This window comes from Phalacrocorax aristotelis, chromosome Z (genome assembly GCF_949628215.1).
Source record: "Phalacrocorax aristotelis chromosome Z, bGulAri2.1, whole genome shotgun sequence".
Classification (NCBI taxonomy): domain Eukaryota; kingdom Metazoa; phylum Chordata; class Aves; order Suliformes; family Phalacrocoracidae; genus Phalacrocorax; species Phalacrocorax aristotelis.
Genome location: NC_134311.1, coordinates 20077613 through 20097801, shown reverse-complemented (window position 1 = coordinate 20097801; position 20189 = coordinate 20077613). Strand labels below are relative to the sequence as shown.

Here is a 20189-nt window from a genome sequence, read left to right as displayed (position 1 = left end):
ATGTAGTGGTTTTGTTCTTCAGAATCTGCCAGGAAGTATTCAGATACTCGATAGGCAAAATACCACTGGAGTGTGAAGGCAACAGAGTCAAGGCCCAGTGACTGGGTCTCAGGAAGAGCTCAGCTGCTTTCTTCTATGAAAAGACCTTTAAAGTCCTTGACGTGCAAAACCGAAACTGTTAGATGAGTCTGTAACTTCAAAACTTAGCATTAGCAGGGCTTATTTTTTCTGTTATATGCTCTCTCTGACCTCTTGTAACGAGGGGTGGATCCGTACAGGTGCCTGTGACAATAGCCTGTTTCTGAAGTTGCTCTAGCCTCAGTGGCCATTTTTAGCTTCAGAAGTGATTGAAGGTAAAGTAAAATAGTTCAGACTCCTGTAAATGTCAGCTTCCTTGTGTAACCACAGAGTAATGGAGAAACGAAGGTGCAAGTGCGCTAAACTATATAACTGACTTGTTTGTTGTTGCCCCACTCCCTCCAGTAACGATAAACAATATGATGGTAGTGGCCTGTAAAACTGGGAAGACAAGCCTGTGGGTAAAGCTCTTACAGAAACTTCTAACTTTCTGAAAAATAAAATCAGGTTTTGCAGAAACTGTTTTCATGTACTTGCTTCTGCCAACTGATTGAACAAGAGGAGATTTTTGCATGTACCAGCAGGGAAGCACAGGTTTGAAAGCTTTGTTTCAGGAGTACTGCTAACATTTTGCTAAGTTAAGGGTATAGTGAGAGTTAAGTAAGATTAGGTTGCTAACTGAAATGCAGAGAAACTGAACCATTTTCCTGTTCATTTGCTGTAATCTTATATTTTTAAACGGCGTTTGGAAAAAATGTATGCCACATGGGTTCATCCAATCTTAAACACTCAAGAAATATGTCTTACAGTGAATGTCATGAGATCATTGTTATGCTTCAGCTTTCTTGTTAAATTCTTTTCCTTTAGTTATGGTGAAGGCTATTTCTAGACTAGTTCTGCCAGTGAAGAAGACCTTGCAAGTACTCGGTCTCCTTGGGTGCTTTAGGCTTAAAAAAAAAAACAACCCAAAAACCTCCAACCCCCACCCTCCCAAAATACCCCAAACAAAACATTTGGTAAAAGATATTTATACTTAGCGGTATAAAGGCAAAAAACCCCGAACTGTGGAAATCCAAGTGATGATATAGTTGATGACAATTTTTTTAATTTCTAAATAGTGCAATAGGAAACACTGTTGAGCATAAGAACCTGTCTTACCACGTGTCTTATTTCCATGCAATGAAATACATGCTCAAGTATGTCAGCTTTTGATACCTAGGCATCTATTGCACAAAATGTTCATCAAGTAACTAACATCACAACTGTAGTTTCTTTATAATGTCCAACGAATACCGTCAACACTATACTGTGCGTAAAGTTTCTGATACTCTGTTTTGGTCTGTATTAGTGCTAAATTAATAGCTGTTGGCCCCAATGAACACCTGTATTTTGTATTTACAGTACCTTGTGTTGGCTTTCAAAAATAGATACGTATTTTTGTGTACATATATACTTACTTTCAATAAAGACTTCTAGATGATTTCTAGAATCTTCTTATACCTAGATAGTTCTCTAGAGTAAGGGAGTTACATCCCTCTGTGGTTGTATTTAAATAGCATAGTTAACAATAAAACTTCCTTAATCCTGTAATGATCAAGAAAGACTTTTGATTTGGCTAACTTTATATATATGCTTTTGGAACTATTTTATGGTCGCAAGTTGTTCTGAAATAATACGAGTGGCAAGTGAAAGCATAGCACTGATTTAGGATAGTGTGCATCTTGTTTCCATTTCTGAACTGAGCTGTAGAAGTTGTTTCATAGCATTATACAGTAGAAATATGTTAAGTCTGTTATCTTCTCTTACACTGTCTGAAACTCCGTGTAAGAAACCTTTTTTGTTGTTGTTGTGCCTCATATATTCTCTTTTGAGTTGTCTTAATTTAATTTGGACAGTAGAAAGCAGTGTCTTTTTCTTTTCTTTGTATCAAGTTACTAAAAATCGTAGTGTGAAAACATGGTAATTCTTAGGATAATGACGGAATAAGGAATGGTTTAAGGGACGGATATTATGTAGGTAACCAGCTTGGTGAATAAAACATACACTGGTAACTTTTCATGTTTTAATACATGTATCAATATTATGAATAATATTGGTAAGAAAAAAGTGTATTAGGGTTATTTTATGAGCTTATCTTTCAATAAAGTCTCCATTTTAAGTTTAAAATTGCAGTATGGCTGTACTAAGAGAATGTATGTGGACCCAACTGGGAAGTGGAATCCAGTAGTTGCAACTGGTCTTTAAATGGATCTTCTGGTTGTTTGCTGTTCAAGTTCATATTATTTTCATCATCCACTTATTACCACTATTAGCAAAGCAAAACCACTTTTACTGTGTAGTCTTAGCTTTGAGTCCTCTGGGCTCACATACCCAACTTCTAATGTTTTGTCATTTAATACCCCACACTGTTGGGATTTTGATCCTAATTAATTTGAATTAGGATTTCAAATATGAGTTTATTAAATAACCTGTGATAGTGGTTTCAAGGGCAAGTCATGAGGTACTGTTGTAGAACTTGGGTTGTTGGGTGATTGCCATTCAGTTTTAGTTGACAGTTTGCATCTTGTTGCATTAGTTGAAGCTGCATGATTAAGCTACTAGGCAGTAAGGATTTGCTCAAAGTATCAGAGGCCTACTCAGCAGGGATGGTATGTTTTAGTGAAAGTTATGGGAGAGGTGTGTAGTGGGCAAAAAAGTTAAAATGACTAGTACTTGTTTGGGTTTGTTATCTCCACGTGCGACTATAGCAGTACCTCTGATACTGCTTGCTGGTCATGGTCACAAGGCTATTACATGCTAATTTGAATTGACTGCCGGAGGTTGATTGGGTTCCATGAGTATGCTCATTTGTGTCTTTATTAGAGGATGATTTCTTTAATGTTAGTCACCACTAGAGGAAATGAGAAATTTTAAAAACAAATGCTTTTTGAGGTCAGAGAGAGATCATTCTGCCATTACTTCAACGTGGATTTTCAGAAGGTGAGAAAAAAAACTCAGTAGGCAATAATATCTTTTGAGTTACTAAGTACAGTTATATTAGAGCACAAGTAGTTTGATTTCTCTACGGAAACAGTAAACTAAGATGTTGAAGTTTGAGGATTGTTAGCATTTTGAGGTATCTTTTATAAGTGTAGTGTTTTTCTTCAGGGGTGCATTTTAACTAGAAATTGATAGAACATTAATCTCTAATGGTAGAAGAGACCTTACTCATGTAGGCTTTATAGTTCAAAACCTAAAAGAATTTAGCCTTGTGTGAAATAGTATAATCATACTTCTCTTAATGCTGTGGGTTTTTTGAAGATACAAACTTTTTATTCTTGTCCTTGTATACTTGTAATAGAACTCCAGTGACACAGTATGGTATCACTTAAGGCTTAGCTTTTTGCACACAGATTAAATGCTTTGAGTGAAAATGGTGTATTTTTTTTCTCAAAGTCAGATATCAATAAATGCTTTGTTATTTGTGCAGTTATTGTATGAGTGTTGGTTGCTTTACATAGATTCTGAAAGGTGCTGTGTTTCACAAAACTGAATTTGGCTGTTAGTAGACTGGCCTTTTTGTAGTAACTGGCATGTGGAAGGAACTGGAAGGAAACTAGGACTTCTCATTGTTGTGTGACAAGAGTGCAAAGAAATCATGAAAGCATAAATTGTGTGAGTTGGCTCTCCCTTTATTAATGAAAAAAGGTTCTCAGGATCACATGAGCTTTTTCTCCCCTCTGAAACCCCTGCTATGGAGATCCCACATTGCTGCTGTTCTTCCATTTAAAGGACTTCAGCTAAGAATCTCTTTAGAACTAAGCAATAATTTTTCTTATATGATAGTGTTAAAAATTCCAATTTGATACACAAATTTTATTCAGAAATTTAGTTATTTTACTCAAACATGCCTACTTCGTCTCACTGCTCTTTCACTTTAAGCTAGTTGAGCCATATATTGAGTTTTATGACTTGGTGGGGCTTTGTTGCTATTTCTTGGAGTAAGATTTCCACTTTTTTACATACTATAAATTGAAATTCAATTGATCGATGAGATCAATGAGAGAAACTGAGGGGTGTAAATAGAAACAAAGAAATATGGCATGTAGTGTGCAGAGATTTCTCATTGTGAAGAGTGTTTCTTGGTTTGGGTTTTTATAATGTATAGTTTCTCATAACTAGTCTTTTTAATAAGTTGGTGGCCTTCTCTGCTAGGATAGAGTTGATAGAGTTCTGTCTTCTCCACAATTCAACAATTATAATGATGGTTCTCCTGTTTGCTGTAGGTACCTGTTATTGCACTGTGGGTGTCAAGTTCTTTCTTACAATGTCTTATCACAAAATGGTAGGGGTTGGAAGGGACCTCTGGAGATCACCTTGTCCAACCCCCCTGCTTGAGCAGGTGCACCTAGAGCAGGGAGCACAGGACTGTGTCCAGGTGGGTTTTGAGTATTTCCAGAGAAGGAGACTCCACAACTGCTCTGGGCAGCCTGTTCCACTGCTCTGCCACCCACACAGGAAAGAAGTTTCTTCTCATATTTGGGTGGAACTCCCTGTGTTCCAATTTGTGCCCATTGCCCCTTGTCCTGTCTTTGGGCACTGCTGAAAAGAGTCCACCCTTCAGACATTTATAAGCATTGGTAAGATCCCCCCATAGTCTGCTCTTCTCCAGGCTGAACAAACCTAAGTCTTTCAGCCTTTCCTCATAAGGGAGATGCTCCTCACCTGATTACCTTCCTAGCTCTCCGCTGGACACTCTCCAGTAGTTCCTTGTCCTTCCTCGACTGGGAGGCCCAAAACTGGACACAGCACTCCAGCTGTGGCCTCACTATGGCAGAGTAGAGGGGGGTAACCTCTCTTGATCTGCTGGCCACACGCCTTTTAATGCACCCCAGGATACTGTTGGCCTTGGCCACAAGAGCACGTTGCTGGTTCGTGGTCAGCCTGCGGTCCGCCAGCATTCCCAGCTCCTTCTCAGCAGAGCTGCTTTCCAGCAGGTCAGCCCCCAACCTGTACTGGTGCATGGGGTTGTGCCTCTCCAGGTGCAAGACCTTGCACTTGCTCTTGTTGAATTTCATCAGGTTCCCCTGGGCCCAGCTCTCCAGCCTGTCCAGGTCTCGTTGGATGGCAGCACAGACTTCTGGTGTATCAGCCACTCCTCTCAGCTTGGTAGCGTCAGCGAACTTGCTGAGGGTACTCTCTATTCCTTCATCTAGGTCATTGATGAATATATTGAACAGGACTGGACCCAGCCCAGACCCCTGGAGAACAACTGCTAGTTATAGGCCTCCAGCCAGACTCTGCCCTGTTGATCACAACCCTCTGAGCTCTGCTGTTCACCCAGCTCTCAATCCACCTCACTGTCCTCATGCCTACCCACATTTCCTTAGCTTGTCCATGAGGATGTTATGGGAGACAGTGTTGAATGCCCTACTGAAGTTAAGATAGACAACATCCACTGCTCACCCTTGGTCGACCCAGCCAGTCATGCCTGGTATCAGGTTGGTCAAGCATGATCTCCCCCTGGTGAATCCATGCTTACTATTTCTGATAACCTTCTTGTCCTGTACATGCCTGGAGATGACCTCCAGGATGAACGGCTCCATCACCTTTCTGGGGTTGGAAGTGAGGCTGACTGACCTATAGTTTCCTGGGTCTTCCCTCTTGTCCTTTTTGAAGACTGGAGTGACATTTGCCTCCCTCCAGTTCCTGGGCACCTCTTCCGTCCCTGGCCTTTCAAATATAATGGAGAGTGCCTTGGCGACAGCATCCACCAGCTCCCTCAGCACTTTTGGGTGCATCCCACTGGGGCCTGTGGATTCGTGAGGATCCAGTTTGGGCTAGGGATCTCTGACCCAATCCTCCTCAACCAAGGGAAGTCCTCCTTTCTCCAGACTTTCTCTCTCTCCTCTGGGGGCTGAGGTGCCTGATGGCCAGCCTTAGCAGTAAAGACTGAAGCAAGGAAGGCATTTGGTAACTCTGCCTTCTCTGCATCCTGCGTCACCTGGCCCCTACCTTGTTCAGCAGCGGGCCTACTGTATCCCCATTTTTTTTACTACTGATGTATTTGAAGAAGCCCTTCTTATCTTTGACATCCGTTGCCAGATTTAGTTCCAAGTGGGCCTTGACCATTGTTGTCCCATCTCTGCATAGACCGACAACGTCCCTATGCTCCTTCCAAGTGGCCAGTCCCTTTCTCCACATACTGTGAACGTGCTTCTTCCACTGGAGTTTCTCTAGAAGCTCTTTGCTCATCTGTGTGGGTGTCCTGGCTCCTTTACTTGACTTCTCTTCCTCATAGAGATGCACTGACCTGAAGTGGTACTTGAATACTGTCCAGCTTTCTTGGGCCCCCCTCCCTTCCAGAGCCCTAACCCATGGGATTCCTCCAAGTATGTTTTTGAAGAGGCCAAAGTTAGCTCTCCTGAAGTCCAGGGTTGTAATCTTACTTGCTGCCCTGCTTCTACCATGCAGGATCTTGAACTCCACCATCTCATGGTCACTGCAGCCAAGGCTACCCCCAACCCTCACATCATCAACCAGACGTTCTTTGTTAGTATAAGGTCCTGCAACACATCTTGCCTTGTTGGCTTCTCCACCACCTGTGTCAAAAAGTTGCCCTTGATGTTCTGCAGGAACCTCCTGGATCGTGCGTGCCTCGCCAGGGCTTTTCCAGCAGCTACTAGGGTGGTTGAAGTCCCGCATGAGAACCAGGGCCTGCGATTGTGAGGCTACTTCCAGCTGTCTGTAGAAGGCCTCACTAACTTTCTCTTCTTGGTCAGGTGGCCTGTAGCAAATGCCTACAACAGTGTCAGTCGTGTTTGCCTGCCCCGTAACTTTACCCATAAGCTCTTTACTCATTCTTCCTCCACCCCTAGGCAGAGCTCGATACAATCCCAGTTGCTCTCTTACCTTGCAGCTGGTCTCTGTTCCCAGAAGTGATTGATTTGCCAAGTTTGTGGAGTTTGTAAGTAATGTTGCTTTTCATGCCAGTTGTGCTTGGATTTGGGGGAGAATATAAGAAAAGGTGTTGATGGTAGAAGACTAGTTATATGTTGTAATTAAGAGATACCAGAGGAGGTTAAAATTGAGGTGAGGAAATAGCTGTACCTATATTTCAGTGCTTTTGTTTAGGAAAGGAGCTGGGGAAGGATCAGGGGAGGACTCAGTTATTCCTAGTAACATAGACCTGAAGATCAAACTTACACAGTCCATTAAGAAGCAGTAGTATATGCTGTTACAGAAGGACTGCGTATTGAAATGGCTGTTTTCACATGTGTGCAAATTCTGTGTTAAGGAATAGGCTAGTCTTTTTTCATAGATTGTATGTACTGTTTTTTATGTACCAGCTACTTATATGATAAAAATACTTTCTAAGAAGTCCTGCTGAGTAGTTAATATTAATGTACCTTTATTTGGGTGTGTTTGAGAGCATACAAAAGATGCCTGGGGCAATAAATTTACCATGTTGCTACCTATTTATTGGCATTGGAAATTAGCAGTTTGGAGGTTAAACTCCTTCAGTTCCTTATTTTTTAGAAGTGCTATTTCAGACATGGTAATGGTACTATCCTGGAATGTAGTAACTCTAAGAATTAAGCTTTTCCTGTGGCTGTATTATAAGAATTTGAGCAGATATGTTCACATTGTACAAGAAGCAGTCATGCTACTTGTTATCCTGATAGATGCTTTAATGGTCAAGGCTTCTTCTCTTAGTGTGGTATAACAACAGCTTTTAGTTTTATTTGAATGGTAATGGAAACATCAAAACATTCAATTATCATTGATAACTTAAACATTTAAAATGTTTTTATATTTTATACCTGGAGTTAAAAATGTGTAATTTATCTTTGATTTATTTGAGTAATGGAATCCATTCCTTGTTGGCTTCAACCATCTGAAAAGAGGATGTTAATGAAACAGTTTTTAACTGTAGCGATGTTAATTGTCCCTTTGGTTGGCAACAGTTACCTCAATTTCTTTGTATATGTATAACATCCTTTGGAATAGGCTAAGATTAATCAAACTGTGAAACAAGACATTTCTTTTGAAAATGGAGCAAAATAGCTTGATCAAAGACATTCATAATCTTACTGTACAGACAAAATACAACTTAGTATCAGAATAAAAATACTGAGCCTCCTCAGTTGTTCCCCCTGGGGGCAGGTCGTAGTAGTGCTGTTTTTATAGATTTAAATTCAGCTGTCAGTCTTGCAAAGAGCTTTCACTCTGCCTCAGGTTGCTGACATCTTAGCGTAATACTGCTACTGCCTATTTCTTTTGGTCTGTGCTACTGAGATTAAATATCTTTCGTCTGTGGTTACTTGTTTTCGAAACACCATCCTAATATTGGATGCACTTTGGAAATATAATTGAAAATATTTTTTCTTGCTTTGAAGTCTTTTGGTACTCACATTCATCTTTATGGTTGGTCATGTTGGTGTTTACTATTCAGTAAAAATTAAATGCAGTTTAGGTAAACTCTGGAATTCTAGAATCTTGTTCTTAAGACCAGCAATTTAGCCTGCCTACATTTGTGAACATTTTTTGTGCAATTAAATGCTGACTTCTGGTTCCCAAAGCTTTGAAACATTGTGAGAAGTCTGCTTAATGCCTTGTAGGGGCCTAAGGAAGTGGGTGACCTTCACACTACTCTTGCCTGTTTAGTAAAAAATACATTTTCTGTAGCTGATCTAGTGCCTTGTTTGAAATTTTAGTGTCATGTTGCAATGTGCTTATTTCAGTGAAAATGCTGGCCATTTTATCATTTTGCTTTTCAGCAAAAGCTTCAAATAGACAGGTAGACGCTTCATTTTTGTGACAAAGAGAAGTCAGCTTCCATTCTGAAACAGAAGCTTGTATTTTGCCAGTCCTGTTCTAGTGTCCTTCCAGTGCCCGTAATGCTTGCCCCAAGGAAGGATTGTCTCTTTTCTTCATGTTTAGGGGTTCTTTGAGTAAAAGATTCCCATTAATGATGTTGTAAAGCATATGGTCATAAAGGGCTAAGTAGCTGTGGTTCTTTTATTATAGTAGAAGGGATACAAGACCAAAGCTCTTTTGAACCCAGAACTTCTTTTTTTGTTTGGGTTTAGGTTTTTGGTGGGTTTTGTTCTGGTTTTTAATGGATTGATTTTTTTTTTAATTTAACTATGTTTTTTGGTGGGGGGGGGCAGGGGGAAGATTTAGGTATTTGAATTAGACATTCCACAAAGGAAACGCTGTTAATGCCTTGAATAATGGGATTTCTGGAGTTAAATGCCTGCCTTGTCTCAATCAGATTGTTTGCACTTCTGTATTTTCTGCTCAGAAAGATCTGCATTCAAGATCTCTACTCTAAGCTGTTTCCTGCAGAACTTGTGATCCAAGGGCTCATGTAAAGTCTCCTTGAATACTCTGTGTTAGTCACTAAAGGCTTGGATGTGGAATGAAGTTTGGGTAAAATTGTAGGCTGTCAGTAGGTGCTATACACCACAATCTAGACCAACCAAAGAAAAATGCTGATTATGTTAGAATTTACATACTTTTGGCATCAAAAGCCTCCTTGTCAGCAGTTTTGGAGTAACAGCTTCAGTGCCAGTAACCTTGACACTATAACTGGCACCTGTCGCTGCTCAGAAGACAGCATCAGCAGGCAGTGCTGAGATACATGAAATTCTGAGGTCAGCAGAATCTATTATATGACTGTATTCCTTCCATATTCTTGCTTTTTAACAGACAGCTAAATGAATTTTTTCTAACACAAAATTAACAAAAATTTCATTTACAGACTTTATCAATACCAGGATTAAGCACAACTCCGGATACTTCCCAATTCCCTTAGATATCTATTTCTTTAATCTTTCTTGGTACCAGTCTTCTTCCTCCACTCTATTTCAGCAAAATGACTCTACTGGGATTTTGTTCCCTGGTATTCAAATTGTTCAACTACAAGCTTGTCATTGTATGGGACTCTAATTTTAGCCCAGTCTAGTGGAGTGGTGACTCAAACTTCTGTAAAATTCCTATTTCCACAAGAGCAGGCAAAAAACCCCACAGAGTTCCTGCCATTTGCTCTAGCATTTTTCTACATTTTGAATTTTCTTGCTGTTTCAGGGGACACTGCAGATCTAAATTAAAAATACAAGCTGAAAAAGGGCATTAGCTACTGTTATTTTTCATCTTTGGTTCCAAATTTAGCTTGCTTATTTAAAAGTATTGTGTTATATGTTCATGACTCTTTACAAATTCTGTATAGTCTCAAGGTAGAAATGCCAACATAGAATAATGGTACTTAATTCACATGTGTAAGTCTCTAAATATGGCTCCAGAAATACGAGTTCCAGAAAGGTTTCAGATCAGGACTCAGCTTGGAATCAGTGAAACTGTTTTAATTTGATCAGATCTTTTTTTCCCCCTACTTGGATGTCATTAAAATTGCATCCAGGCTACCAGGAAGCACAGAGTATGCCTGAGTACCAGTTCATACTAGAATGTCATTATTATATTTTTGTTTTAAAATATCCTTGCTAGTTTAATGTGTGTACACTGTAAATCTCTGTCCTTGTGTTCAGTTAGACTCACTCCGCTGTTTTGTTAATGTGTGCCAGTGCAATCAAGTAGCCAGAATTTTATGGGACTTCTTGTTAGTTAATATAAAACTAATGGGATATTTGAATTGGCATGGAATTAGGTCTCTGACAAAAGGTTTAGATGCCAGTCCAAGTGATGGCTTGCTAATTAAATGTCTAAATGTCATTGTTAAGACCTTGAGAACTAGACTTGATTCATAAAGCTTTTTCCAAAAAATGTTTCAAGTGCTGGAAGCTGAAAAGAATGAATTGAATGGAGAAAGAGAGCTTGTCTTCCTCTAAAACCAGTGGATTTGTGTATTGCTTTATTTGCATGAAAAAGTAGTTGTCTGTACATGACTGTCTTTATACTGTTCCAAAACGTGCTCTCAATTTTGCTTGTGAGCAAGATGTCCAGATCTTTTTTTTTAACAAGTGAATAGTGCCTTGAATGTTGTAAAGGTACTGAAGAGTCTGTGTGACAGTCTAGTATGCGTGCAGCAAGGAAGACTTGAAGCTAATTGTAATGGTAAAGCCTGGTTGTAATTCACTGGTTCATATTTTAGAAGTCTCAGGTGTTTTAGAATGTTTTAACTTGTTCAGAGAATAATGGGAAAATGTCTACCTAATATACTGGGGTTACCATGGCTAAGATGTTACATTTACTCTCTGCCAATATATTCATTCTTGCCTTTAAAGTCAACTGCCCTGAATATAGGTAGCGTAGGAATGTATGAATTTGTTACTTGCTCAGTCAGTGTTTATCGCCTGAAAATTTTCTAACTTGTGACTTACAAGTGCTGGAGTACAAAGCTAAGTAATTGTTCCTGTGGGCAGTTTGCCATCTAGTTCGCCGTTTGAAGGAGGATTGTCTATTTATTAAATTTATCATTTAAATTTATTGCCCTGTTTGTAAACATAGATGGATAGTGGTTTTCATCATTCTTGCCTCTGTTCTGCATTTCCCAAGTTGTTATGTAATTATATTGCAGGAGTTTCTAGAAGCCTTGTAAGCATCAGAATTGCTTTGTGTTGGGCAAACCTCAAATCCATAAGAAGACATGATTTCTGTACTGAAGCAATTACACTGCTCATAGCCTGCAGCGTAGAACATTACCAGGCATTTGAACTGAGGAATAAGGTTTTCATGAGGCTCACTGCTAGCACTTGCCAGCATTTACTCTTTGGGAAAGTAAAGGTAATAAACAGTAAATAAAAGAACATCAGGAAAGCATCAGCCAGGTGTAGACTAGAAAGCTCCTGCTCTTGTAGCTCACTTGTCTTTCAGTGAAGTCATGCTGTACAGCCTCTCACGTAAATGCATGGACGTGATGGAGAGGCCATGCTCTATCACAGGACTGAAGCCTAGGTGTACCTTTCTGTGTGGTGGGTGCACACCTGGGCACACCAGAACAGTTCCAGTCAAGTCCCTCATCCAGGTGACTTCAGTCTCGTACGTGTTTGATCACAAGATGAATGAGTGCTGTGATGCGAATGTCGCATGAAATTCCCAAGTGATAAGACAGGTCTGGTCACAAGACAGGGAAAAAAATTCAGGGAGAGCAGAAAAAATAAGTGAGACTAGGGAGCAATTAATCCATAATCTTAAATAAGAAAACTTCAATTACTGCCAATTGTGTTTCTGGGGAAGGACTGTGGTTTTCTGTTCGTGTGACAGAAGGGATTTTGCCAGTGACATGGTATCTCTTCCATTGTTTCTTCCTTGTCAGAACAAGTAAATACCTACTGTGAAGATTTCTGCTTTTCTCTTGCCACCTGGGGTAACTAGCTTGAAAGCTTAACCCCATCAATGCTCTAAGAAATGCTTAAAATTCTTGGCTTTTCAGCTTATCTTGATTTGTAGGCACTAAGTTTGCCTGCAAGACTACTTTATTTGGAATTTTTGTTTGTGTGGAAACAATGTCTTATGTCTGCCAGAGTTTACTCAGGATCGCTCAGTGCCAGGCAAATGTTAAACTTGAATGGTTTGAGTTTTAACATTAAAACAACACAAATTATTTCTAGTAAGGGATTCAGTACTTGATTAAAAATATAAACAGTTAAAAAAGTAATCACACAGAATCACGGGTTGGAAGGGACCTCAGGGATCATCTAGTCCAACCTTTCTGGGAAGAGCACAGCCTAGACAAGATGGCCCAGCACCCTGTCCAGATGACTCTTAAAGGTGTCCAACGTGGCCGAGTCAACCACTTCCCTGGGAAGATTATTCCAATGGTTGACTGTCCTCACTGTGAAAAATTTCCCTCCGGTGTCCAGTCGGAATCTCCGCAAGAGCAATTTGTGTCCATTCCCCCTTGTCCTCTCCACGGGACTCTGTGTAAAAAGGGAGTCTCCACCTTCTTTGTAGCAACCCCCTAAGTACTGGTACACAGTAATGAGATCCCCTCTGAGCCTCCTTTTCTCAAGGCAGAACAAACCCAGCTCTCCCAGCCTATCCTCATATGGCAGCCTTCCCAATCCTTTGATCATCTTGGAGGCCCTTCTCTGGACCCCTTCCAGCCTGTCCACTTCATTTTTGTATAGAGGGGACCAGAACTGTACCCAGTACTCCAGGTGTGGCCTGACAAACGCTGAGTAGAGCGGGATGATGACTTCTTTCTCTCTGCTGGTGATGCCCTTTTTGATGCAACCCAGCACCCTGTTGGCCTTCTTGGCTGCAGCAGCACACTGTTCGCTCATGTTGAGCTTCCTGTCCACCAGGACCCCCAGGTCCCTTTCCACAGAGCTGCTCTCCAGCCAGGTGGATCCCAGTCTGTGCTGCACTCCTGGATTGTGTTTTTCCAGGTGCATGACCTTACACTTCTCCCTGTTGAACTTCATAAGGTTCTTGCTGGCCCACTCTTCCAGCCTATCCAGATCTCTCTGCAGAGCAGCTCTCCCTTCTGGAGGGTCTACTTCCCCACTCAGTTTGGTGTCATCCACAAACTTCATCAGGCTACACTTGATGCCGTTATCCAGATCACTTATAAAGATATTGAATAACATTGGGCCCAATATTGATCCCTGGGGGACTCCACTAGTGACCGGTTGCCACTTGGAAAAGGAGCCATTTATCACCACCCTTTGGGTGTGGCCTGTCAGCCAGTTCCCCACCCACTGCACAGACCACTTGTCTAGACCCTAACGCATTAACTTCTCCAGGAGGAGGCTGTGGGGGACTGTATCGAAGGCCTTGGAGAAGTCCAGGTAGAAAATGTCCACCGCCCGCCCCAAGTCAACCAGGCAAGTCACTGTGTCATAGAAGGCCACCAGGTTTGTCAAGCTCGATCTGCCTTTAGTGAAGCCATGTTGGCTTTTCCCAATCACGTGCTTCAATTGACTTGCGATGGCCCCAGGAAGATTCGTTCCATAACTTTCCCAGGGATTGAAGTAAGGCCGATGGGCCTATAGTTACCCGGATCCTCCCTCGAGCCCTTCTTGTAGATAGGGGTACCAAATGCCTTCCTCCAGTCCCCTGGGACATCCCCCGTCCTCCATAATTTCTCGAAGATTATGGAGAGTGGCCTCGCAATGATGTCAGCCAGCTCTCTCAACACCCTTGGGTGGATGTCGTCAGGGCCCGTTGATTTGTAGGGGTCAAGCTCCTGTAATAGTTCATATACTAACTCTTCCTTCACTGATGGTGGGTCAGTGCTGGGATCAATTGGTAATTTCGTTCCCAAAGCCTGGGACCCGGCAGAATCAATAAAATGCAAATCTGTGCTGAGGAGGAAGATCTGTGTCAGATATGGTTTTCCCTAAATCTCAGCTAGTTGGGGCTGGTGTTCCAGCTGACTTGCCTTGGGGGTTTTTGAAAATGCTTATTTTCATTTAAGATTGAAGTATTGGGGTTATGTGTTAGGAGGGAAAAAAAGGAAAGTGTTCTTCTATTACACTTAGAGATGGAGAGCATTTCTAAATATGGTTGTGATTATTTAAAATTTTCTCTTCCATGTCCACAGGGATTAGAGTCTGAGATGCAAAATGTATCTGTAATTAGTAAGATGTTTTTCCTCTCAGTGACAGTATTTTAAATTCTACCTCTAGCTTGAGTGTTTAAAGAGAGTTGCAATGTTGTACACTTGAATCATGCAATTGTATCATAAAGTTGAAGATATAATGCTTGCAACATAGGTATTTTTATTGTCTAAATTGACTAGCTGGTGGCCCTGGATCCAAGCTGGGGAAGGGAAGCTGGCACTCAAATATGCACTCTGTCTAGATCAAGGAATTTAAAAACACTCTAGTTTCTCAGTTTTGACAAACTTAAGTGCGTTTTTCTGCTCTGTTACTCCATTTATGCTTTATTTGTTCTGGGCATGGCTATCAACCCTTCTTCAATTGCTTTTTCTTAGTGCTTTCCTCAAGTAACTTTGGTAGCGGTAAATTTTTAGTAGTAGCTGTCCCAGATGCTGATTTTGTTACTTTGAAGTTGCATGTTCATTCCCAAGATGAAGAGTGGCCCAATGAAAGGCCAGCTTTGTGTGAGTCCTGAAAGCATGGATCATTGAGCACTGTTGCTATATGTATAAAGCTTGGTACCAGAAGCAGCTTGCCTGGCGACGCAATCAATATTTCAATTTTGCGTTGTTTTTCTACTGAGCAAGTAGATCAATTTCAAAAAGTATTCATGCTGCTTGAATACTGGACAGGGCAGACTGAGTCACCCACCCCAGCTTACACTTGAATTTTTGTTCCTTACTAGCTATTCAGTTTAATGAACCTTTGTTACTAGGAGAAAATATCCGAAGACATTATAGACTTGTCAGACTTTTTTTAAACACACAGACACACCCTGGCCCATGGAAGCAAAAGGTCTTTTAAAACCTCACTAGTGTTACAGAAATTAAGATTTGAAGATGCTGTTCATTCAAAACCCCGAAGGAAAAACATAACTCCTACCACCCACCCCACCAATACCATAAACCCCCAATATTTTGAAGTGAGGCTGTGGATTTTTAACTTTCAGTAGACATGCTAAAATGTGTGCCGAAGAAGAAAAAAAAACTTGTATGCCACCAATGCCTAGAGGCTTGTGTGACAGCAAATTCCATAAAAGAGTGAGACCCAAGTCATCCAAGGAAGCATTTTTATGGTGAATAAATAAGCTGAAGAAAGCAAGAACATTTCCAAAACAAAAGCTAACCCAAAAATCTGATACGACTCATTAGTTGATGATTAATATGCCTGTGAGCAGGAGAACTGTGTGCTGGCTGGGTGTCTGGGGATTGCGCTACTTGGGAGCACAAGTCCATTCTGCAGGAGTTCTGTCTCTTGCAGCAGTTCATCTCTGCATACATAGGTCAGTTAATGGTGAAATTCTGCATTGGTCCTGAGGAAAGAGCTGGAGGGCTTTCTTTCCTAACCTTAACAAGCAATCAGCTAAATCTCAGTAGTGTGAGACTTGATAGTAATTGTGGCAACACATTATGAGTGTACGCACATTGCGAGGAATTAAATTCTTGCAGGATTAAATGAATTGTTAACTTTCAAGCCCAGAATGGATCCCAGCACTGTTAAGTATGACCATTATATTAGAAGCTGCAGAACACTAGAAGTCAGTATTTTGTAAAGAAATATCTTTTCTCACCTTGTGGGCTCAGTTCCTACTGAGCTTTTGTGATTCCATTAACTACATCAGTGTTATGAAATTTAATTCCAGTTTGTATAATTTTCAGCTGATGGATCTCTTTAAACTTATGATAAACTTCTAAGTATTTTTAATATAAGTAATAAAAACCAGCCTGCTTTTTGCTAAATCAGCTGAGTTGTATTCTTTAAACCATACAGCATAAATCTTCCTTAACAAACTGAGCAAGGTTTTGTGGTCCTTCTTTGAACTCCTTAGTAATTATTGTTAGGTACTGAAATGTGGAATTTTTTTGAGATCTTTAAGGAAGATATATGTATTGTCAGATTCCTTGTCAACACTTTATCTTATAAAGGACAGGATTCCTAGATTGATTTGATACAGTAGTTGTGTTCTAGCTAAAAGCCTCTGAGGCTCAGGCCTTAATTTAAGTGTTTAAAAGATTGTAGTTATGGTGAAAGAACTCACAGCTATGACTTAGCAAGATCTTTGTGTTTCTAGACCTTGTCACAGCCATTCTTAATGAGGTAGGCTTTAAGAAATTTGCCTATAGCTGGAACTTTTTTTTTTTCCATAGCAGACTTGGAGAATGTTGATGGTTAACCTACCTTTTTGTAAAAGGTCTTTGCTTACAGGATTCCACCAAAATTGACCTTCCCTCCTTTTCAGTATCCTGGGCAAAAAAGCATGTTGAAGAACTTTAGCTAAATAGATTTTTTAAAACTGATTTATTACTACTGAAATGTCAGAATGCTTACAAGAAATCAGCTCTTGCATTAAGAACATCTGGTTCAAACCAAACACAGGGAAGTTTGAAAAGATGATTGTGAAGAAAAAGGTAAATATTCCACTGAAGTGATAGAGGTTCCATTTGTTAGAGTGGTGTGGAGTTCTGGGATGCTCCTGGGTTCATAATAAAGCTTATATAACCATGTGGCATCCATTTTTTTTTAGCAGTGACTTCTGTCAACCACAATGTAACAGGAAACTGAATCTGATCATCCATTTGTATGTGCAATAGTCATCCATTTGTCATGTACAGATGTGAATACTGCAACTTCTTATGGCTGATGCTAAATATTAAGAATAAGCAAAATAGGGCTTTGTCTTGTAGCTCAGGCCATTGTAAGTATTCTAGGTATGTGCTCAATTTCTTCTGCCGGGTCTGACCCTTAATCAGTCTCTGAGCAGTTGATGGATGTGCAGCCCTGGGTAAAAAGGTACATTAGAGCCAAGAGCTGTGTGACAGCTAAGGACAAAGTGCTTTGATTGCAAAAGATAGCTGTAGTGGAGACCAGGCAGATCCAGAGCCTGGCACCCTCCAAGAAATATTGGAAAACATCAAATTCTTGATCTTTCTCTAAAAATTTAATAATTTTCTACTCTATAGCCCAAATGGGGCGAAGAGGAGAAATCTGTATTAATAAACAAAGTCCTCTGGGAAGAGCTGTTCCTCTGAAAAAAATCCCCCAGAGAATCCCTGAGTGTGCTAGACAAGGGCTTTTACAGGTGTTCAGTCTCCAATACTGTTAAGAGATTACTGAAGTTGAATTAAAGATGCATTGGAAGGTGTGATTACAGGTTTCTGAAGTGCCAAATAAGCCTTTAGTTTGCTGGAGGTTTGGAATGAGTGGGTAGGCACGTGCATGAATCAGTGGAGTAAATAAAACTACACTTGCAAGTCAACTCTTTATCTGGTCAATTTGAACTCACTTTCTGAACACTACTGACAAATTACAAGTTTTCTACCTCAGTCTTCAAAATAAGCTTTCCAAATTTCTGTAGAAGTCCACCCCTTTAGTGGCTTGGATGAGCACCACCCGTTTCTATTTTCTGCCGGTTTAGCTTTTTTAATCTTCCTTTTATGTTGTTGTAACAGAGATTTTTGGATAGAATTGTTTTTCCATTTAAAAAACAGTAATCTGAAAATTGATGCACAATGTTAATATTGGGTAAAATTAAGATACCTGCAGTTAGTGGGGAATGCAAGAGCTGATGTAGGCATGTATTGAACTTCTCTGTTGCCTTTCATCTGAGGTACTGTACAACATTGCTCTGACCTGCTGCCTCCTCGTGTCCTACAGGTGAGGCCCAGATTAAGTAGCAACCTAGGTTGTTGGTATTTGAACAGAAATATTTCTGATACAGACTTGTCCTGTAAATTAAAGTCCATTAGAAGTTAGGACTAACAACTGTCATGCTTTGCCATAGTACTAAGAGGAGGTGGAAACGAAAGGTAGCTAAAAGGAAGGCTGAAAATATACTATGCAGCTGCTTAGGAGGGAAAGAAAAAACAAGATACGGCTGAAGTAAGGAGTGGTAATTACAGTTAAGAGATACAGTAAACTACCTAACAAGCCTGAAAGAGCTGAAGCAGAGGAAAGTGATACAGTAGCAGGATACTGTGGTGCTCTTAATTAGAGGGTGAGAAAATAATAGTTAATGTGACACAAAGTTGGGTCAGGTGGGGTTTATTGTGTAGCTGAGATATAAGAATGGGTAAATGGATGGTGAGTTCACTAGGTGAATGGTTTGCTATACTCTTTTCATTATCGTACTGTTTTTAGAACATATGTGACTAATACTACAGATTGGTCCACGGCACTGTACTGGATCTAATAGATGTAAGGAGGGAAGCAGTCCTTCTCCTTGAATCTTTCTTTAAGTTGCAGCAAGAAACCTGCACACAGATGGGAAAACTTAGTGAGAGGGAAGAAAGCATGAGTGGGAGATTCCCCAGAGAGCACAGTCCTTCTGGACAAAACTAAGGAAGTGGCAAACAATAGATAGCATTATATAATAAAGGATTCAGAGAGCAGGTGATAGCTTTTGGTACATCTGTCTTAAAAAATAATTAAACAGCGTGCATTTTTCTGCTTTTCCCATTCAGCTTATGTTACATAACTTTCCTGTAGTTAATTGACTCCTGTGAAAGACAGAGCTTTTCATTGCTTGTGGGAAAATCTTTTCAAGTTTAGGAACTTGTAGCATAACCTTCTGGGGGGAGGAAGTAGGATTTTAGTATGTTAGCATAATAGAAAATCTTAAAAGAACAGCTTGATTTCTGATTCTCTATTCTCACTACAGAAATTTCCTATTTATTTTTGTAGGATTTGTGTCAGAAGAGTTGAGTGCACATGTTCTGGATGGTGCATTAGGAACAGCGGCAGTTATTTATTCTTTCTGCATCTGCATGAGAAAGATGGTCCTATAGTTTCTTGCTGCTCAGAAAACCTCTTTCTCTGATGATCGTTCTAATGGTCCTAGTTGCAGGCCGTCTGCACGGGGAAGTAATACACAACATTTCACAGAATCACAAAATGGTAGGGGTTGGAAGGGACCTCTGGAGATCATCTTGTCCAACCCCCCTGCTTGAGCAGGCACACCCAGAGCAGGGGGCAGAGATTTCTGAGAGAATCATCATGGACAGAGTAGGAATACAGCTTTTCATGGTCAAAATACTGGTATTAATGCTGATGGGAACAGGTTATGAGTATTGCCAATGTGCGTATATACAAACTATCACTGATCCTAGTCACATGGTAAGGACAAGGCTCAGAGGGAACAATACCCTGTGTGTGGTAGTGAGAGAGGTGAAAGCAACTTCACAATTTCCAAGGAAATGAGGAGCAGAGAGCATAGTCAGCTTCATCAATTTTTAGAGTAAAGTTGAAAGGCAGGAGGTGATATTAGGTTTTAGCAGCTGCTAAAATATTTTACCAAGTCCTGTGTTGAGATGAAATGTGTATCTATGTAAAACAGGTGTGAAATGTTTTAAGTTTATTTTGTTAATAAAATCTGTTTATACCGCAGTTCTAAAAGATGCAGCCTGATATAAGTCACTGTGTAAAACTTATATTAGTAAGTGAAGTTCTGAAGGCAAGATCTCTTAAGTTGGAAACACTACATTTCACATTTGTGAGTAATATCCGCCACAGAGCCTGGCAACAGAGAGGGAGAATTTAACTCATTATCTAACCCACTCACTGTGCCCG

General features: G+C 40.3%; 1 protein-coding gene across 3 annotated transcripts in view; it reads left to right on the top strand.

Moving 5' to 3' along the window:
• Window positions 1-20189, top strand: part of APC (APC regulator of Wnt signaling pathway) — a 103256-nt gene that overhangs the window by 666 nt on the left and 82401 nt on the right. The window lies entirely within an intron of this gene.